A 24,345-nucleotide genomic window follows, 5' to 3' on the forward strand; every position below is an offset into this window, starting at 1 on the left:
CCACCGCCCAGCACTGATAGCTTTTTAAATTATAGATCATTATTCAATTGTCTTTTAGTTCCAATAAAATTATAGATTCTTTCTTTTTAAACTTTATATAACATATAAATAAATTCATTTAACTCTGTGTCAAAATCAGTAGGGGCAATTTCCTCTTCATTTCAAGTGCCTACCAGTGACAAAGTTGGACTAGGGAAAAGTCATTGTTCCGCCCAGTATTAATCACCCACCTTCTGACTCACAAGCCTGTTGAAGTGTGTGTATGTTCTAAACTTGTTTTGGTTGCCAGCTGAATAATGGTGTGATCCATGTAATGTGGAAACCATCATTTGCTCCTGCAGAGAAGATCCAAGAGGAATTCCTGATACTGGGAACATGAGCTGTGAGCAACATGTTTGAGTTGCTAAATGTCCAAACTCTGAGTCAAGTCCATCTATTGTGTGAGGTTCACACTCTTCTGCTCGGAGTGTAGTTCATAGTGCAGAGCGGGTAGGTACACTTCCTCCGTTCACTAGGCTGAGACCCATAGAAAAGATTCACCTCTGTGCTTCTCTGTAAGGGTAAGAGTTGAGGCATTAGGAAGTAAGGTGCCAACACTGCATTGCTTCATGTGCAAGCACTGCTGTACGTAGTCCAGAACCTCTGACATTAATATTGTCAGCAGTTCCTAAGGTGATGAGTTTGCCCCATTTTGCAGAAGCTTATAAAATCTGAAATGATTAGCCTGACCTAACACAAGCAACCCAGATTGTAACATGATAGAGGTTGGGTCAAGATTTGATCCCAGATCTTGACAGACCCATACTCTTTGTCACCTGCCCTGAAGCATTTATTAGAAATTTCAAAAATACTAGTGTTTCTTCATTTTTTTTCTTTCTAATAATAAGTTCGATTTGGTTCTGAATCTCATTGTTTTCTCAGAATGAAACTGCCTAGATTAGAATATGATCCTATTGGGCCCAAAATCTCATTAGATCTCTGTCTGGATAGAGCAGGTTAACTTTTAGATGCCAGCTGAGAATGCAGCCGTCACAGGAGGAGCTAGGATACAGGCTGACCTTGGACTAACTAGATCTCCAAGCAATCCCTGATTGTGCTTGTTGTCTATTGGGGAGAAATAGACTGAGCCACCTTTATCAGGGGTGACAGACCAGTGTCTGTCATGTTGCAATCTGGGAAAATCAAGGTACTGAATTTTTTCCAAATAGGGGCAGCATGAGTGGCCTCACAGCATGATGCTGTGAGCTTGGTGTGAACTGTGGTTGTGGATGCTGTGAGCTTGGTGTGAACTGTGGTTGTGGATGCTGTGAGCTTGGTGTGAACTGTGGTTGTGGGGAGTTACCAGTGCCTTGCCTGTTATCCATGCTCTGCAAAAACAGAGCTTACTTTTGGGCAACTCCAGGAACAGTGCTTTTCTTTACAATTTCAAGATGACTCCCTCCCTTCTTTCTTTTCTCCCCTCCCATTATCTTCCCTCCCTGTCTGGTCTGCCCTCCCTTCTCCAGTCTCTGCTCTCCCTGCCTCCCCTTCCTCACCTTCCCCTCTCTTTGAATTTTTTAAAGAGGCTACATCCTTCTGTCTGTCCCACATGCCTTTCATCTGAAATTTTAAATACACATTTCATTTATACAGTCCTTCCCCTTTGAAGAGTGCTTTTTTTCCTGCATTCATAGCCTAGCTTTAGTACATAGTACAGTACGTGGGCAGACTGCTTTCACTGTAGATAACAAATACACAGTTTTAAAAAGGTGTTTTTGGAGGAAGAAAACTGAACGTTAGTCACCAGAACCCACTGCAACAAGACTTTAGAGTGCATTCGTTTGGCAGTTCTTTGTGGGGAAGAGGAGGCCCAGTGAGCTTGCAAAGAGTGTACCATTTCCACATTCCTAGAAATTCTGCAGAAGAATCAAGGGAAACCGCATAGCCTCTGTGGGGAAAGTAGTGAGTATGCACACTTAAAAGGTATTTTGTAATTCCCAGGAATTCTAGCTCCATCTCTGCCAACTGCTCTTCTTTTCACTGGTGGTTCTTGCTTCCAGCTGAAACCCTCAATCCTATCCCTAGGACCCAAGGGCTAAGTTAGTTTCCCTCTGGAGAAGTCCCATCTTGGCTTTCCATAGGGGACAGCAGTGATGAGCCATGGCCACAGAAGCTCTAATGAGGCAGAGGGACAGGGCATGGGATGGGACCAGTAGGCCATTAGGAGTGGGGGTTCAGGCTGTGCAGCCATGCCGAGCCCCCTTCGTTCCCAGCTGGGCTTTTGGCAGTCTGTCCCGGCTGTCCAGCGTGGCGACCCAAGCAGTCTGTGATTTACTAACTGTTTTACAAACATTTCCTCACCCTGGGAGGTTTGATGTGCTCCTAGCCCTCCTCAGCTCAGCTGAGCCTCAGAGCCAAACCTGCCTTTGTTTACAAGTGTAACGGAAATTTTCACAGAGGGGAAGAAGCACTCCCTGCTCTCCAGCATTTTATTTTTAAGTCAACACTTTCCTCAAGTTTATTTGCACTAAACCAAGCTCTCTTACAAGGTATTCCTCCATATTCAAATGGGAATTGCTGCTGCCCTATAAATAGAAGGAAGGTCATGTGAACAGTTCAGAAGACTCAGATATCCCATGTTACGGGACCTTTACATTTAGTGCAGGATTTTTCAAAAATAATATTCCATGTTTGGATTTGTCCCTTTTTCCCACACGTATCAAACCAAGCATTATGTGAAAAACTTGAATTTGGGAAACTTGAAGTGGAATCTTTCAAACCCAAAATACCCATGTTAAAAATAACAAGATTGGTTGCTGTGAATTTCTTAAAAGCAGGATTTATAGCTGTTTCATTAAATATTTCTAGAATATAATTGCTTTGAAAACACAGTGGCTTGTTTCCTCCCTTCAGTTCTACTTCCCACCATATCACTTCGTCTTTTCGTTAGCTGAGCGTGGAAACTAGTAAATTTTTTAAATTTGAAAAAAAGTCAGGCTGATAGAAGAGAGTCATAGGAATGCTGAGTCCATGGTGAAATCACAGCCCAAGCCTGAAAGGCAGGACTAGGCACTGTGACATAGACTGCCAGTCACCTGTGGCTCCTCAGGCCACTGTTCAGAAAGCAGCACATACACTTGCCTTTCTCTTCACCTTACAAACTGGGAAATGCAAAAAGAAGTGTGATCTTTCTCCTTTCTACCTTAAAGGGGGAAGGAAGGTCAAGCAACAAAACAAACAACCAAAAAAACCAGGAGTCTCTTCTGCCTGCCTGCCTTCCTAAGGCTGAGCAGGCAGTGTTGCCTAAGAGCCATGCAGCCAAGGGGGGAAAAGTGGTTTAGGAAGGAAATTTTGTTTTATTTCAACAAATACAGCTGGTCTTCTGGTGGGCCCCACACAGTGAACAGCTATAGAACTGTCTGTTGGCCAACGGAAGACCACCAGAGAGAGAGAGAGAAAGAGAGACAGAGAGACAGAGAGACAGGGAGACAGAGAGAACATATTCTGGAGAGGTCCAGCATGGGGGAAGTGGCGGACAAACACCATAGGTGATCATTGTAGTGGTCAGTTACTGGTGCAGATTCGCAGTGGCCAAGACAGGCTCCCCAGCAGGCCTGTTGATGACCTTGACATACAGGGAACAAACTGCTGTTACTGATTACTCCCACATGCTTGCCCAGCTTTGGGCCCAGTGAGAGCTGGGCTATGCCTCTTTCCTGTTCTTAAGCCTTTGGCCTATCGGGCACAGCCTGCTCTGCCCAGTACTAAAGTGGGAAATGGAAAGTTGCTAGTACTCTACACTCACTTCTTCCTAACCCATAGCTGAGTAGGTTCATGGTCTCTGAGCCCTCAGCGTGTGCGCACATTTGGGAGCAGAGGATCATAGGAGGAAGGCAGTTATCCCCTAAAGCTCCTGACAGTCTCTCCCCAGCAGACCTCTTCCCCACTAAAGAGTCAGTTGAGATGAGCACCTAGAACAACCCTAACTTCTGGCTCCCTTTAGCTTCTGTAGGATGTGTCCACTTTCCTGCATTTGTGTAATTCATTCTTTCTATTAATAGTAGGCACTTCCTAAATGTGCCAAATGAACAGGTGACTAAACAGGTGAGTCCTGTGTAGATCAAGATGCCATCTCAGCCAGACCCCAAATAATTACAACAAAATCACTGCTTCTAAAACAGAACCCAAAATTGTTCCATGCACAGAGAGCTCAGTTCTGCTCTCCTCCCTGTCCTTACCCTGCTGTTTCAGTGGTTCTGTCTCCTGTGTTCCCCATCCCAGCTCTTCAGTGCACACGTCTGCTCTGCACATCAGCAATAATGGGTAGCACGTAGGCACAGGCGTGTCCAGTCATTGACTGCTCACCATAGCACTGAGTGTAGTCGTCATTGTTACTGTTCTGCTCTGACAGATGGGGAACCAATCCAAACTAAGATTATGAATATGTCTAGGACATATTCATATACAAAGACAGCACATGCCAAGCTGCTCTGACCCTTAGTCTTATTCCTGATTGATAGTCCAGGAGCACCCACAGGCCTCTGTCCTACAGTGATGCTGTTCATCTTTGTGGATGGATTTACAGTTCCTTGCTTCATAAACAAAATTACAGAGACTACCCTTAGGAATATTTCCTTGTGTGCTGTTTCTTTTTCACTGTCTAATGTCTTAAAAAAGTGTAGATATGGGTGGGCAGATTACTGCTGGGGGGTTAAGAGCACTGGCTGCTCTTCCAGAGGATCCAGGTTCAATTCCCAGCACCTACATGGCAGCTCACAACCATCTCTAACTCCAGTTCCAAGTGATTCAATACCCTTTTCTGGCCTCCACAGACACATGGCATGCATGAGGTACACAGATGTACATGCAGGCAAAACCCCATACACGTAAATTAAATAAAATGCTTTAAAAACTAGTTTTAAAAAAGTTATTAACTTGAGCAGTCTGTGGTGGCACATGCCTTTAATCACAGCAGTCAGGAGGCAAATCTCTGTGAATTTGATGCCATCTTGGTCTCTAGAGTGAGTTCTATGACAGTTTGAGCTATACAGAGAAACCCTGGGCTGGAGAGATGGCTCAGCCGTTAAAGGCTAGGCTCACAACCAAAAATATAAGAGAAACCCTGTTTCGTGAAAATCAACCAAACATATGTACTTACATTCATTCATTCATTCATCCGTTGAATTCATCATCTTAATCAATGAATTCATAATTCATTGATTATTCATGTTCAGAAACACTCATGGAATGCCGGGCAATGGTGGCTCATGCCTTTAATCCCAGCACTTGGGAGGCAGAGGCAGGCGGATTTCTGAGTTCGAGGACAGCCAGGGCTACACAGAGAAACCCTGTCTCAAAAAAAAAATCAAAACAAAAAAAAAGAAACACTCATGGAGCTCAGAGTCAGGTTCTCCCCCCCTACTGTGGGATTTGGGGGTTGAACTTGGGTCGTCAGGCTTGCCCAGCAAGCACTTCAACCCCTGAGATACAGCCTATCAGACAGACACTCTTAATAAACTTCTTAAGCCCATGCTTCTTTGGGGAAAACAGGTATTCATGTTGTTGATATTCCCTAGAGAGGGCTTCAGACAGACTTTGTTACCAAACGGATTATACAGAAAAAAGTGCATGTATCTATCTTTTCCTGTTTAAAATGTAGCTGTCCCTGAAGCAGCGACCTTGTCTGCCCACTGAGTTCTCTCTGCAGACATGCAGCACACATCTGTCGGAAGTGCTCCAAGAGCAGGCTTTTTTTTTTTTTTTTTTTTTTTTTTTTGCTACACACAAAGTGCTAAAAGAAACAGAAAGAAACAGCAGAGAAAAAAGCACATGGCATCTCCCAAGTACCCCTAGATCCTTTGGATGTTTAATGTGCAGTTTCAACAAGGGACACCCCGAGTAATACCTCACCTTCGAGACTGCAGCCATGTTAAACATGTGGGCTCGTGTTCCATCCCTTGGAAACCAGCAGCTGTTCTCAGCTTGCCAACACCGAGTAAACATAGCCTGTGTAGAAGAGTGAGTCTGGAGTGGTTAAGGAAAAACCCAAAAGCTGTTTGGGGAAGAAGCAGGAAAAAAAAAAATGTAACAACAACAAAAAGCCACCCCAAGACAACAGCTAGTGAAGAAAAAGAGAATTCCATTCCGATAAGCATGCTTTCCTGCTCTGCTTACGTTGTGCTGTGGAGTACACACAGATGGCCCCAGAGCGACTTCAATTTTAAAAGGTTTGGAGGTGACCTTGTCTCCTTACTGAAAACCATGCGATTGTCTCAGTTACGGTGATTATTTAATAAAATGTAATTATCTGAATAATTCATTTATTTGACAACTCGTCTGTGTCCTCCAGTCACAGAGGCCAGAATGCCAAAGATCAAGTAGATTGGGAAAATAGGAAAATTCTCATTATAAAGACGAAGGGTGGAGGGAAAAGATGGAATAGTTGGAATTTCAACGCAGTGGTTTCTATTTGTCTGAAATGTCAAGGGCAGTGTAAAATGTATTTTTAAAATGTGTTGCTGTATGGTTTGTGCCCATTCTTGGCATGGCTATGGCTCTACAGAGGCCATTGTTCTTTGAGGAGTATGAGGGGGTGTCTTTGTCCAAAGTGACAAAGAGAGGACTGGGAAGACTGGGCTCCCTTTGTTCCTGTGCGCTGCTGTAAAAGTTGGTTTGAAATTAGGACCTCAGGGAAGGACCTTCAATAGAGAGCTTTCATTTCCTGCCAGCATTTTAATCACTGTGGGGTTTAAAGTGGATGGCCAGCCAGCATAATGGCCCTATGTTTAATAGAACAGCTTGTATTTTGAAGGCCAGTGAAGGGGTCTGTCATCCGCCCAATATTCATCTTCTGTTTCCTGTCCATTTACGAAGACCGCCCACCCTTTTAGGTGGCTCCCTTGCACCATTTTGTAGTGGAACTACTGCCATTCCTTCTTAAAGATGCTGAGCTGGGGTGAAAGCTACGCAGCCTGCATCCGAGGCAGGGCAGGTGCTAACGAGACCCAGGGTTAGGAGCTGTCCCTGTCAGTTTCAAGAAGAACGAGTCAGATTTTGCCAAAATATAGAATAGTAGAAAGGCTAAACTATAACTCTGTCTCATCAGAATTATCAGCACTCATTGAATCAATGGGTGTCAAGTCACTGCCATGAGGGGAAGTAGTATCCAAGGAGAGGAATGGGTCCCTTTGTACAGGGCACGTGCAGTGCCTCTCATGGTGGCTCTTTGACTCTTGATGTCTCCCTCAGGGAGCCGTTTAGAAATGTGCCCTCATAGTGTGTTCAGTTATATTCAGAGTGAATGCTGGGGACAAGCTTTGAAAGAAAGAGCGAGCATTTAAAAGGCAGTACTTGTAAATATGTACAATATCATGAACCTATGACCTAGCTACTAGAGAGGGGAAGGCAGGAGTAGCACAAGTTCAAAGACAGCCTAAGCTACAAAAGAAGATCTATTCTCAAGAGAAAAAAAGCCAATACTCAGGAGGCATAGGAAACTAAATCTCCAAGTTTGAGACCTGCCTGGTCTGTAGAGTGAGTTTAATGAGTTCCCAGAGAAACCTTGTGTCAGCGAGAGGGAGAGAAAGGCATGGGTTAGTGACTAGAGGCACATGCCACCAAGCCTGGTGAGCTCAGTTTGATGTCTGGAACTCCTGCAAGTTGTCCTCTGACCTCAACTATCACACTGCCATGGAGTGAGTATATGTCTGTGTGTGTGCATACATACATACATATAGTGTGATAGAAAAATAAAAGGGGGGAAGTCTGAATGTCTTCGTGTCTTGTAGCCAAGAGTCAGATAAGCAAAAGCCTCAATGCCACTCAGTCAGCAAGTTGAACACTAACTAATCACTGAACATTTTCTGTGACCAGCAGCTGCTCTTAAAGAGGATCATAAGGTGTTTTTCTAGATGAGTAATTAGATGCTGAATGCCTGGAGCCAAAGGGCCTTCTCAGCTCCTAGTGCCCGAGCCATCCCTCAACCAGAAGTACTGAGGGAGTACTTTCCACGACTTCCTTCTTTCCTGGCAGATGGGTTCCTCACAGGACAGTGAAGGGGTATATAGCCCTCATTCCTCAAAACCAAAAGGATTTCTTCTTGCCTTCAGACCACTTATGGGGGGGTGCTGGGGGGGAGGGGAGAATCAGTGAAGAGACCTTCTCATGTCCTCAGAGGACAGGGAATGATTTGAACATCCCCCTCAGCTCCCCCCTTTGCTTTCTCTTCTCTGTAATCAAAAGGCACTGCCTACTTTGGCTGTGATACGGTTGGTCACTCAGTTGTGTTTGTGATTGAAGGCTGTTGGAATACAGGATTAGGGTATGAACGAGATGGCCGCACAAACATAGGATGTGAAATCCGTGGCCCTGTAATTCCAGCACCAAAGTGAATGCACACAGGGGGATTGCTAGGGCTTTCTAGCCACCAGCCTTGCCCTTGAAACAGATTCAGTGAGAAACACCATAGGGAATGAGGCAGAGAGCAACCATTTTTTCCCTCTTCGCTTATGTATGCCATGTGTATGTTCATATCCTCATACACACATATATACCACATACATATGCATACATTGTAAGTATATTTGTTAGATATATTTGTGTATGTATTTTTTAAGGTGCTCCAGAGATCGCCAAGAGGTAACATACTTGCCTTATAAGCACGAGGGCATGTATTCAATCTCCATAACCCGCGTGTGAAATGCCAAGCATTTGTGTAATCCCAGTATAGGATCCCAGTCAGTGTAGTGAGTTCTAGGCCAATGAAAGGCCCTGTCCTAAACACAAAACAAAACAGGTAGACTGCTCAATCCTTTAGGAACAATATACGAGGTTGTCATCTGACCTCTGCACACACAAATGTGCGTGTACACACATGCAAATCAGTCTATGTTAAAAATAAAATATAGCCAGGTGGTAGTGGTGGTGCATGCCTTTAATCTCAGGATTCAGGAATCAGAAGCAGGTGGATCTCTGTAAGCTCAATGCCAGCCTAGTCTACAAAGCTAGTCCTAGGACTGCCAGCAATATACAAGGAAACCCTTTCTAAAAAGAAGGTAGGTAGGTAGGTAGGTAGATAGATAGATAGATAGATAGATAGATAGATAGATAGATAGATAGATAGACAGACAGATAGAGAGGGAGAGGGATAGAGAAAGGTATGTATGCACATACATACATACATACATACATACATGCATGCATACATACATACATGGATACATGGATGGATGGACGGATGGGCAGACAGATAGACTCTTTTCTGGTCTCTTCGACTTCATTCCTCATGTCTCTGGCTGCAATTATGGTGTCCAGGTTGACACAACCCCTTTCTGTTGGCCTCCCTCGGATGAGTAACTTCTGGAAAGCTAATGTGAATTGAGTGTTGCTCCCAGTAAGAGCGGCGGGCTGAATAGCATGCTGTGCAGGAGTAAAGGTGTCTAGGGAGAGTGGGCAGGCTCTCCCAAGGTTGGTCTTGCATAAGTGCCTTGGCCTAGTAGGAATCTGCAGCATTAGACTGAGTCCAGGCTATTTCCCCCAAAAATGTCTCTGCCATTTCAGCTGTCTGCTCCCACACAGAGAATGCTGTGATCAACTACTCAACAGTTCCTGTGCGACTCAGAGTATGTTTGCTGGGTTAAATGTTCGGGCATAGGTTTAGAGAGAAAGCTGCCCACCAGAGCAGGGCCTTGGAATAAAGAGTGTTGCCAAAGACTTGACTAGAATCCATTTCATTCACTGTTGCAGTTTGCTGTGTGGGTGTTTCCACAATGTGGGAAACTCACTTCATTGAGGAGTCTGAATATTTTGTAAGGATGTGAAGACTAAGAATACTCTCTGAGACCATGAGGAGGAACAAAGCAGCTTATGTTAGTAAGAACTGGGATACTGTTGTTCTCCCATTTGTAGAGAATACTCAATAGGAATATTCTAGACTTGACAGATTTATATTTCAATTTGCTCCTTAAAGATCATGTACATGGTAACCTAGGAAGTGATCTGTTCTATTGGAAAGGCCCTCTTTGTTGACACTTAAGTAGTTGTAACACAAGAAGGTGTATCAATGAAACTAACACTGTCTATAGAGAAGAAAATTCTTTGTCTTGAGCGACCTGGATTAGCTGTGGCATAGGAGCATGCGCACTGTGAGGCAGCTAGAACGTAAACTTTACTACTGTGACACAGTGAGACTGTACCAACTTTGCTTGCAGTTTTTACTGCATCTCCAGGTCTTGTAAACCGCTATGGTAAATGCATTGGCTTTGTGGATTCCCCTTTCTAGGCAATGCATTTGGGCTAGCCTTGTTTCTCTAGACACTCTCCAAGAATTTTGCCTATATCCCTATGTTCTTCACCCTTCCTGTCTCCATTCTTTTCCAGATCAGTAATTCCTGCTTTATTATATGTGTATAAGTGCTCTTACATTTCAGAACAGAATCCCAACTCAATAGAAGGGTCTTTGATGAGGGACCCATCATAGCTCTTCTATTTTCCTCAGAAACATATAGCACTATATAGCACATAGTGTTAGTTTCCCTTCCTTTGTCAACTGTCTTCCATGTAGTAAAGTGAGCCTTGAAGAAAAGCGTGACCATCCTACTTCGTGTTTCTGGAGGAGTTGTTTCTTTTCTGCTGTCTTACTTTTCTTTATGTGAAGCAGGGGTGGGTCTGTCTTTGTTAGCCCCACACTGGCCTCATATTCATTATGTGGCTCGTGCTGCTGTGGAACTCGTGGCTCGGGCTCTCCAATGTCTTGAGGTTGTTTTTTTTTTTTTTTTCCCAATATAATGAACATTGGAAAATCATTATAGACAGAGGGACAGAGAAGAGATTAAAATTTAGATTTAGAGTTTTCAGTTTATGGTTTAGTGCAGCATGAGTATCAGATCTTGACTCCCAGCAGGCAGGAAGGAAACACCAGAAAAGAATTAAATGAGGTACTCAAGTCTACCTCTGCCCTTCTGTAACTGCCCCAGGGTTTCAGAGAAAGGCCTGTAGCAATGTGGCACAAAGCAAAGCCCAGTGATGGCAGCCAGAGTCTCCCAGACTGGAAGGCAAGGAGAGAGGGCTGCCCGTGATGGCTGGACTTATATGGTGCTTTGAGAAATTCGTTAACCTCTCATGACTCCTTCTAAAGCCAGTTCCAAAGCTCATTCAACTATAGGAACATTTTAATAGACTCTGTCTCTAGAATTAACTCATTAGTGGCTTTTCTAGGAAAGGCTAAGAGATAAGTACTCAGAAGAATGTGCCCTGTGCTAACAGTGGTGAGCAGCATCTAGCCGGAGCTCAAACTTTGCACTTGCGTGTACTTAAGGCACAGCTCACCCTCAAGAAGCAGCCTGCACAACGATGCCGCGCCTTCACCAGTAACAGATGGAAATTAACGGACTAATCGGGATCACTCGAGAACTGGAACAGAGGAGCAGAAAATATAAGTAACCAGGATTAATTTCACATATTGTCTATTATTCTTGTTCCCTTAATCAGTCCTTGAGTTGATCTAATTCTTTTCAGCTTAGGGAGCTAGCTGAGCTCCCTGAGAATCGGGGACAGGGCTAAATTTCACCTATGCCCAGTGCTTTAACCCTAGTGAGAGAGAAGCAGGCATCTTTTGGAGCACATTGATAGGAGAGGCTATGTCAGGGGTCACCAGGATCATGGGGACAAATACAATTACTAGCTTGTTGGTTTTGCTCGGAGTGGGGAGTCTACATATCTGACTTTTCTATCTGCTACTCCACAGCCACTGTCCATTTGACACTTCCTATCTCCATTATTTTTATTTTTATTTGCTTTTCTGCTTATTTTATTTTTGAGATGGGGTCTTGCTATGTTGTTTAAGTTGGCATTCAATTCCTTGGCGTGGGTTGTCCTCCTATCTCAGCCTCCTGAGCACTTAAGACTTCACTGTGCCCAGCTTTCTTTCTGTTTTCAGTCTCGTGTTTTGTGAACATCTAAACTAGATGACACCTAGTTCCTTTCTAGGTCTATAGCAATTTTATTGATGTATCATTTGAGATCTCTCAAAGTGTCAGATACCTGCATGGAGTGGGAACCAGCATCCATTGTGCTGGTGATGCTGAGAGGCACGTCTTCCCATGGGTTTAGGGTACTTGATTGCAGACTACAACTGCTAGATTTAAAGTAAAGATAGACATGTAACTTCTCCTCCCCATCTCTTCGAATTGTTGCTTCTTCCACTTCCCGTCAATTTTTTTCACTCACGCTCCATTCATTGCAAATGCTATTCTCTAAAAGCAATAATTTTCAACCTGGACTCCACATAGGAATTTCTTAAAGATTCCAGAAAACCCCCATTCCTAGTCTGCACTCTGGGTAATTTGTTTATTTAATGTGTTTGGTATTTTGCCTGCATGTGTCTATGTGTACCACGTGTATATGTTGGAAAGCTACCATTAGCTTTTGACGATATCTTCTACTTTGATGACAGGGAAAAGTCTAGATTCCTAAAAAGAATAGATGGCTTTTCCACCTGGACAGCTTCCAGTCTCTGTAATGGTTTGGAAGCATTTGTGAGGAATATTGTGGCTCAGAAGTTACTGTGGCTTAGACAGTTTGGCTTGCCCCCATAATGTAAATTATATGCAACCTTTCTTGAAAAAGATAAACAGGAAGTAAGAATGGAAGCATTCTTCACCCCAATGTGGTTACTTGACCCACTGGAGGAATGGGCAAATCCTGGACGCACTCCAGACTTCCACGTTTTGTTCCATTAGGTTTGGTTTGGTTTGTTTTCAGACTTGGTGCCATTAGCCAGATTCCTCGGAAGGGCTGGTCTGTCTGAGAAAGGTTTTCCATCATCATGTGCCATCCCAGGCTGCTTTGCCTGTATTCACCGATGCTTTCCCTCCTTTCTGTTCCTCATTGTGGTTATAAAAAATTCTAGTTATACGTTCAAATGTCAGGCTTCTTTAAACATATTGGTGGCAGACTTCATGATATCACTGAGAAACTTTCACGGCTTTGTGTGAATAGTGCCATAAGAAGTTCCTGATAGTTTAGGTAGACTTTGTGGATTATCTGACCCTGTCCAAGTAGCTCCCCCTTTAATATTGTGGTTTCAGTATTGAGCATCCAGGGCAAGGAGAGCCCAGGCAATTAAAGGAGAAATGTCCAGTGTTGATCTGTAAGATTAAAACTGGGCCCTCATTGACTCAGTAAGCCTGTCTCCATTTCTGTCCTCTCCCATTTCTCTGTGGGTGGGCCACTGTGAATCCATTACTACAGTGGCTACTACTAGTAACATTCAGAAAATCAGGCAGAATTTTAGCTGGAGACTTAAGACTGAGGATTTTCTTCAGTTTGTTGGGATTAGTTTAAATTCTTGTAACAAAGGAGAAAATACCCACCCCGGTCTGTCTGTTCTTAGAACCAGAGAAAAGGGCTTTTTGCAATGCTGGGCATTGAACTCAGGATCTCTCACATGCTGTGCAGGTGTCTAACTGACAAGGTGCACCACCCAGCCCGAGAGGAGTCTGAGACCTTCATATGCTCAGTGTCTAAGATAGTATATGGAAATGCACTCTCTGTACGCAAAGCTGCAGGGAGTTGTGTTGCTTTTCTTTATTTTGCTGCTGGGTCACTTCTCACTAAAGAGGGTCAGTGTCAGATCTATAGGGTGTTTCAAAAAGCCTGGCTTTTTTTGTTAGGTAAAAAAGATGTCCTGCTGATAGGCTTAATGTCTTCATTCTAGTCTCCTAATTTGTTTGTGATAAAACAGCTACTTCTTGGGGATTGGAGAGATGGTGCCATGGTTAAGAGCATACATGCCTCTCGCAGAGGACCCAAGTTTGGTTTCCTGCACACACATCAGGTGGTTCGCTACTGTCTCCAAAATCCCCAACCCCAGTATACACAAGTACACATAGTTTTGGTTTTGTTTAATCTTTTTAAAAAGCACCTCTTATATTATCTGATAACATCCCAGGTCTCCATGTGCTGTGAGGTCAGGAACTCAGCTAGGATTGCCATGGGTCCCCATGTACCTATACCCTGGTTTCATCAGTTTCATCAGTGCCAATAGGGATATGTCCTTCCTACTACTTCCCACCCCAGGTTAGGCACAGGGAACTTAAAAAGAGTTACTACTCTGTGTTACTGACTGTCATGTTGTTGTGTCAGGACACTCTAGATAGGCCAGCTTGAGGAAGAAGGTTTATTTTGCTTCACTGTGCCAGGGGTTTATGTCTGCAAGAGCAAGGAAGGCCTGGAAGGAGGAGAGGAAGTAACTGGTCACACTCCATCATGGTCACACTCCATCATGGTCACACTCCCTCAGCACCGGACGTTGAGAACAGGCAGTAGGGCAAAGAGTCACATTCCCTCAGCACAGGACATTGAGAACAGGCAGTAGGGCAAGGCTCTGACACATCAAAGCAAGCTCTGCCTCCTAAATATTCCATAACTTTCCCACCAGCAGTGCCACCAACCAGGGAGTGGGTGCTTTAATATATATGTCTATGGAGGGCATTACGATGATATCAGGCTCCTTGCATCTACCATGTGCATCCTGTTGATCAGTACAGCTTGTCACTTGACTCCAATAACAGACATCATCCTCATTCTTTGTTTATCCACAATGGGTATCTAGAATTAAAATTCTGATGTCTGTAATGAAATTTTGACAGATAATCAGAAACATCTAGAGTATAAAAATCAAGTGAGTTGTAAACCCTTCAGTGATAGAGGACTTTTCTTGTGGGTGGTAAAGGTTAGATAGGTGATGCTCACACAGCTTATCTTCTAGATATGTTATTTCTTAAAAAACAAAACAAAACAAAAAAAACCAAACCCTACTCTATTCAGAAATTCCACACTTCAAGTGGTACCCAGCAGTTTCCTGAATCCTGAATAAGAACATTCCTGTAGTTCTTCATGAGGTGTATAGAGCAGGAGTTTGAGTCACCCAGTGTGGTAAATTGAAGACTTGGGGGTCAGCTCTTGACCCAGATCTTTGTCTCCCAAAGGGGCCCCTGCGTTGGTCTCTGCATACCCACATCAGCAGTGCTGCCAGCTCAGAGAGTCTATTAAATTTTGATGTAGAAATTAGGTTGTTGCTTATCTTGTACCTTCCTGCTCATAGTATTGACAGTACTGGAATTGCTGGAGGCAGATAGCATCTCTGAGATGGCTGGGCTATTTCAGCTTTCTGCTGCTGACAACATCAGAAGTGTTTTAACAGGGTTTTAATGGGCAGCCCCTGTAGATCCTTGGAGGGTTGCAAATAGCTGCCGTGAGAAACCATCTTCGCTGTTCTGGGCCGACATGCCCCCTTTTCTCATCCATCCAACTGCGGCTTATTTAGATGGTCGCCTTCCTGGTGACAAGCACTTCTTATTTGGGCTGTAGAGGGCTAGGACTTGAATTCCAGTGATGAGAGTGTAATATAAAAAAGGAAAGGTCTTCTAAGGACGATTTCTTCCCATCCCGATGAGGGCAGGAAAAAGGGGGAGGGGTCACATGGGGTACACATAGGCCAAGAAATAGGGTCTAGTTAGAAATACATCTGCTATTCCCAGAACTTTCAGAGAAAAACCTTGGTGTATTATTACAACTGAAGTTTCCGTATTTGATGGAGTCACAGGAATCTACAGACTGTCATTCTTAAAGCCCAGTTTCAGTGTTCATTTAATGGCTAGTAATGCAAAGAAGGAAAGCTACCTATCCACACGTGAAGAGCTTTGGGTCTTTACTATAAAACAGTTTAAAAAAAAAATCTCTGATCTTAGGTACAACCCCGAGAGTTAAAGCACGGTGCCCACTTGGATTCTTTTATCTGAGTCAGAAAAGTCAGGTCATGGATGAAGAGGGGTAGGTTGCCACTCTCCCTAGAATCCTCCTTACCAAAACAATGACGTGGTGAGAATGACTGAGGCTGATTCCCTGCCATCCACACCAGAGTTCTCACACCTGCACCAAAGAACAGCAGAGCAGCCACCAAGGAACCAGGGGGAAAATGGAAGAAAACTGTGGCAAAGCCTCATCAAGTGGGGCCTCTGGAAGAAAGGTGTGTGTCCTCCCTCTAGGAGGTATGTGCACTCACTCACTGTCTGGGAGGTCCCTCAGAGCAGACTCCCATGACTGCCATTGTTTCTCTGCATTGCTTTCCTTCTCACTGGCTGACTGTTTTGCAAGGAGATCTAAGAATATTCCCTCCTACTGTCAGAGCCAGACGCTTTCTTTCAAGCTCTACCTACTTAGAATTGTTTTTTTTTTTTTTTTATTATCATTATCACTCTCAGCGTTTTCAGGCTGCCTGAGAAAAGGCTCCTGTCAGACACTTAGGGCCATTTCACAGCGTCCTCATTCTAAAGCACGCTGACAGTCTTGGGTTATCGTCTGCCCTTTGGAAAGTTAAGATTCTTAACTGTTGTCACCAGCAGAGGCATGACTTTAGCTATTAAGAGATAAATCTGATTATCAAGACTGGAAGGCAGAAGAAGCCATTACACTTCTGGGGCACGTCCTCAGATAGTTGGGAAGCGGAAGCCTGTCTGCACGGTACTGCCTTAGATTGAGCGCCCCTTCCAAAGCTGGGGTACTGATCATAGGGTATTTGTTACCCCTAACTGTGATCATGGAAAAGGTCCTGTGAGATGTGCCTGGCTTGGGATCTTTTGCACAGCACTGTGTAAAGAAAACAAGCCAGCTGCTATGGAGCATACTTGTTTAATCTCAGCAGTTAGGAGGCAGAGGCGGGCAGATCTCTGTAAATTCAAAGCTAGCCTGGTCTACTTAGTAAGTTTCAGGCCAGCCAGAGCTACATAGTAAGACCCTAATTTGAGGGGCTGAGGCCATTGTGCATGCATAAGACTGGCATTCACTAAATGTGAATTTTAGGGAAATTGTTAGTTGTCAGACTGGTTTGGGCTCTCCTGTTCTAACCATCCCCACCAGAGCAATCAACGTTATAGAGCCAACTGAATCCCTGCTGAACTTGAGGAGAAAATGATTAAAGCAAGAACCCTTTATTAAAATATGAACCTTTAAGCCTACTCACCCACTCAAGAATAAGGTCTTTCCAAGTTATCTATACCTCCTAGCACATCCCTCGAGCTCATCCTGAATTTCAAGGGGTTTATTGGGTAGCCGAGGCTGCAGTGTGTTAATGACTGCGATGCTCATGTGTATCAGGAGGCACTGTTGGGCAGCTTTCCACCCTACCCTATGACTCGTACAGTCTTTCAGCCGGTCTTCTATAGTGTTCTCTAGAATGTGGCAGAGGTTCCACCCATTGTAATGTTGCTAATGGGATGAGTGTTGAATGGAATTAATAAATGAATGGGGCAGAAATGACAGATACATCAAGAAAAGAGGAAACAGTGGGTGGCACTGTGGACAAGAGACGGCACTGGGGAGCCAGAGGAGAAGGATGAGAACTAAGGACCTGTGAGCCTAAGAGCATGCAGAGGCTTGTCAGACCACAGAGTTCACTGTCGTGGAGAAGCTGTATCCTTAGTTCATGACATCAGCAAGTGCAGGCTTGACCAGTCATCCTATAAAATGTCAGTCTCCTGCCTCATGTAACTCAACAAGGGTAATTTTACATTTTTATCCTGTGACCCAGTGTTCTTGGATAAGGGGAAGCAGGACACTCCGTGACCCCAGCTAGAGTCCTTTGCCCCGTGATGATTAGCTTTGTTTGGCTTTCTTTATTTTGGTTTTGATCTTAGTGCCAGCCTTGAGTTTTCACTGTGCCTCTTGTTTCTATCTCCCAGCTGCTGGGGTTACAGGTGTGTGCCTGACTGTGTTGTGTTTTGAGGGTTACTTCAGTCACAGTGCTCCAGTAGATTCCCATGGCTTTCCTGTTTGCTCCCTCTCTGAGAGAGAAACATGACTGGCCCCGTGAGTCTCTAGGTTTCCCTCGGTGGTGTATCCCACCACACCAATCTTCCCTGTTGCCAGCTAGGTGCTTCCCCCATTAGATTAGTACAATTTCCAGATGTGAAGCATACCAGTGTAGCAGCCTTCCCTTTTACAACTGCATTTGACAATTGTGGAACACATTTCTTGCTAAGATTAATTTTCCTTCCAATATATGACAGGGTACAGAGCTTTTTAAAAAATGGAAATACTTAAAACATTACAAAGTTATAGGCATTTTTCATCAAGTTCTGGACACTTTGCTGTCAACCTTATCCCTCTCCAGTGTTCCCTGGGGTGCTGTGCCCTCATGCCGGGCGTTTTCCTGTTTTATTCACCACTTGTGGTGTCCAGGTGAAAACTGTCTTTAACCATGGTCATTATTAAGTGGACATGAGAACATTCAGCCCTTCTTTCTGCTTTGAACTTTGAGTACTGAAGTAGATAACTGACACAGCCTCAACTCTGAGATAGGCAGAAAAAAGTGTGTGGTTGGTTTTGCCTCTTCTACAGGGTGTGCCAAGGACCAGAGAGGGAGGGAAGGTTTGAAAAGTCAGAATAGAGAATATATAGCTTTGAAAGGTTGCTGGGGTTCTTATAGCTATGGAATCAGTCAATAGGAAGTTTGCTTGCTTGCTTGCTTGTTTGTTTGTTTGTTTGTTTGTTGATGAGACAAGGTCTTAATGTGTAGCTCTGGCAGTCCTGAGACTCACCGGAGACAAGGTCTTAATGTGTAGCTCTGGCAGTCCTGAGACTCACCGAATAGACCACTCTGGCTTCAAATTCACAGAAATCTGTTCTCTGTCTTCTGAGTGCTGAGGTTGAAGGCATGTGCCGCCTGGCCAGGCTGAAGAATTTTTGTCTTTTTTGCCACTTCCTTGGCCTTGGTTTTGTTGCAAGTTGTCTGTGTGCCTCAGTTTCTCTAAATACACTTAACATGCGTTTTGGTGGCTTTGGTGGCTTTGGTAGTGGTTGGGTTTTTTGTTCTGTGAGTGGGTGGGAGTGAGGTGGGGTCTTTCTATGTTGTTCCTGCATCCTGAGTGCTGTGGTTATAGACATGTACCTTAAGCAAAGTGAATTTTAAGAATATATTTCATTTAACACAGTATATCTTAAATGCTGTCATGTTGAGACTTCATCAATATAAAAACTATTCATGAATATGTTCGTTTTTTTTCATGCTCAGTTTTCTAGCCCACTATATATTTAGATTTACAGTACATTTCCCTCAGACTGGCCTGTTCCAAAAGCTTCGTAGCCACTGTATTGATTAGCACAGAGCTGGAACACAGACCCCATGTTCTGTTCTCCTGTTTTACTTTTATAAATGCAAAGGGAAAAACTAGGCTTGAACTCAGTCCTGGCTTGCTGATGTCTCTGTGGGCCATTTATAGACGTTCTGACAAGGCATATGTTAATTCAGATACAACTTGCTCACCATCATTCACAAGAAATTTGTAAGGAATACTTTAGTAAGGACGCCAGTGCTTGTAGCCAGTCTCTCCTCGTGGACTTTGCTCAGTCATTTGCTTTTTTTATAGAGCTGAGACTTTCTCCTTTCTTTCCTGGCCATGCCTGCCTTCGCTTTTGGGTCTAATGACCTTGGAAGAGCACAGATTACATGCTAAATATGTTACCTCTCTTCACTTAGCACGTGTCCTTCCGAATTGCCTGTACTGATCTAATTCCAGTCACTTCTAAAGTTTACCTTTGACACTTGTGTTGGTTTTAGCCAGTGGCTATTGTGTCAAAGGTCATGAACTTGTCCACTTCCTCACAGAGATTCTCAGTATGGTGTCTGGGCGCCAAGATCGCTCTGTGTCTGCTTGTTTGATTCTGCTGCCACTGATCTGCTCATAAAATCAAAAGGGCCTTTATTATTTCAGTCACAGCAGTGGGGGGAGGGGGGGGAATGAGAGGAGCAGAGCGCCTCAGCGTCCTTGGCATCTTGATTATTCTTAAGTCTTTCTCTAACTGCATCTTCATGGATGATATTTTACCAGCTTAGAGTTTCTAATTGAAAACAGATTCCTAATCTCTGGATCAAGAAGCAGCAGTAAGCTCAGGGCATCCTAGCCAGAGTCATTCAGAGATGTTCATGTGTCCTTCTGTTGGATGGTCCTACCAGCAGTTTGCTCTCTCTGTGTTACTTTGGACCTAAAAGTTTCATTCAGTCTAGTGTAGTGGAGCTGAAGAAGATACTAAGTCTTATTTTTAAAAAGGGAAACCAAGGCAGAGAGGGTATAGATTAGTTATTAGCAATAGCTCAAAGGATTTTTTACTTTTATTATTATTATTTTTAAGTCAGCCTCACCGTGTAGTTCTGGTTTGCCTGTGGCTTGCTTTGTAGCCAAGGCTGGCCTTGAACTCAAGAGATCTGCCTGCCTCTGCCTCCCCAACTCTGAGATTAAAGGTGCATTTTACCACAGTCTATTATTTTCCTTATATGTGGAATTATAAAAACAAAACAAAACAGACAAGCCATCTTGTTATTAGCTCTCAGATGAATTAGATTACACACTGGAAAGAGGTTCACGTTTCTGACCTCACACATCGCTCCTGCTTTGATCATCTGTGTTCGGATGCAATGAGCCACATTCACAGGACTGCTTCCACAGCTGTGTGTACCAGGTCCCACTTTCTTGTCTTGTCAAAATATTCTATAGAGAATTCAGGAAATACTAGTTCTTTGCTACCTGCTTTTCAAGTAAATCCAGCTTGCTCCCCCACTAAATGGAGCGATATCAGAAGAATTTAAACTATGCCAATAGTTTGGGCTTTTATTTTCATAGTTGGAAAAGAAACTTTCACATAATTTTAAAAAATATTTTTAACCTGGAGCAAGAGAGATGGGTCAGAGCACTGGTTGCTCTTACAGAGGACTGGACTTTGGTTCCCAGCACCCACCCGCATGGAGGCTCAAAACCACCCATTCCTCCAACTCTGGGTGTCTCACTCCTCCTTCAGAATTCCTAGGCATCTGACGTGACATGCATGTGGTAAAACCCAAGCTCTTTCTGCAGCTCACACTTAGCTTCTCCCCCCCTTTCCTCTTCTTTTCCCACCCTTCTCCCCCTCCCTCTAACACACTTGACTCCTATTTGGAAGACCTTGGGCTTTAGTTGAACTGTTTTAGTGAGAAGGAAATCCTTTACTGTTTTTCTTTGAGATTTTCTTAAGCCCAGTTATACTGAAAACCTATGGAGACTGTAGGCATTCTGGAATCTCTAAACTGATGCTGCCTGCACAGGAAACTATAATTTATCATGTTTTTGAGGCAGACCCAGTCCAAATTGGTGAATCACTTTCTTACGCTTCTAAATTTTTCTTTTAAGTACTGCTGTTTTGTTTCAGACCCTGAACAAGGGACTTGGGACTGAGGCACATATTTTACTCATCAAAGCAGACCCGGCCTCCAGGTTCTCCAGGCCTCCCTCAGCCCCTACCTGGCACACCCTTCCTCTAACCCTGAACTTTCCAGTCCAGGAGCTGGGCTACCCTTCCCCCAGAGGCTCCCCCTATAGAATCCAAACACTTTGGTCTCTCCTCCTTTACTTCTCTCTCTGCTCCCTTGCCCTTTCTTTCTTTCTCTTTTCCCCCCAGCCTCCATGGCAACTTCCCTGGACTCAATCCTTAGGGCCAGTGAACTTGCCAGAGAGCAGCTTCCCAATAAATATGCCTTTAATATAATCTAATCTGGGTTAAATTGGCTCATCTCACCAGTGCAGAGGAGCGGTAGCAGAGAGCTGCTAAACTGTGTCCCTTTTGACCAGACCACAAACTGCTATCAGGAGTTCAATCAAAAAATTCCTGTTGATCCTATATTGTACACACACATACATATTTGTAGGAATTACATTTCTGTTGTTGCCCCATTTCACAGAGTAAAACCAGGTTTATACAGATTTTAGAACTGCCTTATGCCCTGCATGTGGCAAAGCCATTTAACCTGGTCCCTCCTTCATTCAGGTCTAGACCTGAGATGCAGAACCATGCTAGACGTTTCAGAACCATATCTTCAGAAGAGGCAAGGAGGCAGTGATGGCTGTGGGCTGTCTTACAGTGTGCTGTGTGTTCCATACAGCCTAGGGGCTCTTTATTCTGCACGGAGTGTATCCTGTGTAACTGTGGGGACTGGAGGTAGCGTTTTAGAATTAGATTCACATCAACAAAAGAGTCATTTTCCTAAATATTATTATCTGAAAGAGTGGGAGGGTTATTTTTCTTTTAGTTTTGGAACTCTTTGGAATGTTACATTTTTTCACAGTCCCTGGTACACACCCCTAACTTCTGACAACTCAGGACCAGTGTTCTCTTAAGTGTAGAAAGGCCTATGGGCACCTAGTGTGTGCAAAGCCTTAGGTTCAGTCCCTAATGCTACATAAACCAGGCCTGGTGGTGCGTACCTATGACTTCAGCAACTGGAAAGTGGAAACAGGACAGACAGGTTGGCTACAGAGTAAATCTGGGGCCAACTTGAATTATGTGAGCCTTTGTCTTAAGAAAAGGGGGCCGGGACCAAAGTGACGGACAGTTCCTTCAAGCCCTACTTCAGTCTGGGTTAAGTGTTCCTCTTCCTGCTTTATGCATGGTTGAACCCCTGTGGTGCCACCTGCAGAAAGGACGGTTATTATCATTATTACAGTATCTTCCTTATCGTTATTTGAGAATCTGCTTAACATATCACTCCTGCAAGACTTAAGCTAGTAAAAGTACTTTGTCTGTCTCAGTTGGGAATTTCATGGAATTTGCTTCAGTCTGACTGTGTTTCCAGATGGAGCCCTGTGCCTCTCTCTGTGTTTGTTTCAGGCCTAGAAGAAGTCATTGCTTTGCAATGATCTGCAACTGAGTGACACTCTCTGGGGACTAAAGGGGCAACTATTTGGAGTAGGAGTGTGATAAACTTCTTTACTACTTAAGGCGGTTCTAAAAATACTTCCCTCACCCCTCTGTATTATCTGGCTGTGCTCTTAAGAGAACAGTGGAAGTGGGGGGTGGAGTGGGTTAATGAAGGTTAGAGCTGATGGGGCAGGTCCTGAAAACCCAAGTCTCCTCTCGGAAGCTTCACACCTTTGCGCCCCAGGGAAGAGTTTTGACCCCAAGCTTTTACAGATATCCTAGTAAAATCTGAGTTTCCCAGATCCTTGTGTGGCTAATGGCTTTTGCAGAAATAAGTTTATAGCTGAGCCAGCCCATCAGCCCAGCTCCTCATAGGTCATCATTCAGTTCTAAAATAGAATGTTAGCGTGGCCTTCTGTGAGAGGTAAATATTACTATGAATGTTTCTATTTCAGCTGTATCTTCTCAGTCCAGGTTGAGTAAAGAGAGGACCAAAACAAGGCATAAGCCCTCTGCTCCAAATCTGAAGCCTGAATCGGGCAAGAAGACTGGAGCAGGGCTCTAGGAACCCTCCCCAGTTTACCGAGGGACTTTGGGCAAGCTGCAGCCTTTGTCCCCCACCCGCCAGGTCTTTGTTTTGTTTTTGTGTAACTTAAAAATGAAAGATCGGCAAATTCTTTAACTTTTAAACCTGCCTCTCATCCTATCTCTCCAAACAGCAAATGTTTTTTAATAAAGTAATATGCAGGACCCCAGACAGACATGAGAGAAGACACTTTGGTTAACTCGGGAGCTGGGAGAGCCCCTCTCTGGCTCTGCTGCTAGCTCTGGGTGCTTTCTTGCTCCAGTTTAGGCGAGCTTTCTTCCAGCTGTGCCATTCTATAATTCTGATTAATGTGAACTGGGTCTTAGTTATGTTTTTTCTTTTTGTTCTCTACCCACATCAGGGAGAGGGAGCGTTGTCTTGAGCTGTACTGTGACTTAAGGTAGTAATCAATGTAACTCGTCAACACAAAGGACTCACATGGGTCTAAGCATGTGGCAATCACAGACTTACAGCAGAAACCCTCTTCCCTGTGAAGAAAGAGGAGCCAGATATTCGGGAGTTTGCTGGACTCTGCCCACTGCTTCTGGTGTCCACCTCCCTCCTTTGTTTCCCCAAGGTCCCGTGTCCGCAGCACAAGGCGAACTTTGGACTTTTGACCTAGAAGGGATTGCCTTGGTTCCCCATGTCCTCTGCTCTGACTGTAAGCAGTCTGACATGTTCTGATTCCTACCCATCTCTCAATAAAGACTGGGAGACTCTTGTAAACTGCTGAATAAGACTGAAATCTCAACCTTCCCTACAGAGGAAAAGGCTGTCCTTCCCTGGGGTGCCCTGGGGCTACCCTCGCAGTGGTTGCTGAAAGGGATGGGCACCTCCATGTTCAGGTTGCCTTGCAATCTCCCTCACAGTTTCCTGGATTGTGTCATTTTTATCAATCATGTGCCTGTGGCTGATGATTCTGGCTCACCATGAGCTGTGGTGTTGACCAGCCAACAACTTTTGCATTGATTGTGAGAACCACACATCTGACTCAAAACTTCCCACCAAAAAGTAATACTGTGTTTTCTAAGTCACCCCTGCTCTGTCCCAGGCACTTC

General features: G+C 44.1%; 1 protein-coding gene and 2 long non-coding RNA genes across 14 annotated transcripts in view; 1 reads left to right on the plus strand and 2 right to left on the minus strand.

Annotated features, from left to right (window-relative positions):
- Positions 1–24,345, plus strand: part of Bcas3 (BCAS3 microtubule associated cell migration factor) — a 484,435-nt gene that overhangs the window by 316,253 nt on the left and 143,837 nt on the right. The gene's annotated exons all lie outside the window — the stretch shown is intronic.
- On the minus strand, positions 136–6,085 carry LOC116078974. Its single transcript, XR_004113693.1, has 2 exons — positions 5,890–6,085; positions 136–552 (listed from the first exon to the last, which is right to left on the minus strand). It is a non-coding gene; the product is annotated as an uncharacterized LOC116078974 (long non-coding RNA).
- Positions 8,630–17,168, minus strand: LOC116078973. Its single transcript, XR_004113692.1, has 3 exons — positions 17,000–17,168; positions 11,305–11,388; positions 8,630–8,753 (listed from the first exon to the last, which is right to left on the minus strand). It is a non-coding gene; the product is annotated as an uncharacterized LOC116078973 (long non-coding RNA).

Source organism: Mastomys coucha, unplaced genomic scaffold (genome assembly GCF_008632895.1).
Source record: "Mastomys coucha isolate ucsf_1 unplaced genomic scaffold, UCSF_Mcou_1 pScaffold5, whole genome shotgun sequence".
In the NCBI taxonomy this organism is placed as follows: Eukaryota; Metazoa; Chordata; class Mammalia; order Rodentia; family Muridae; genus Mastomys; species Mastomys coucha.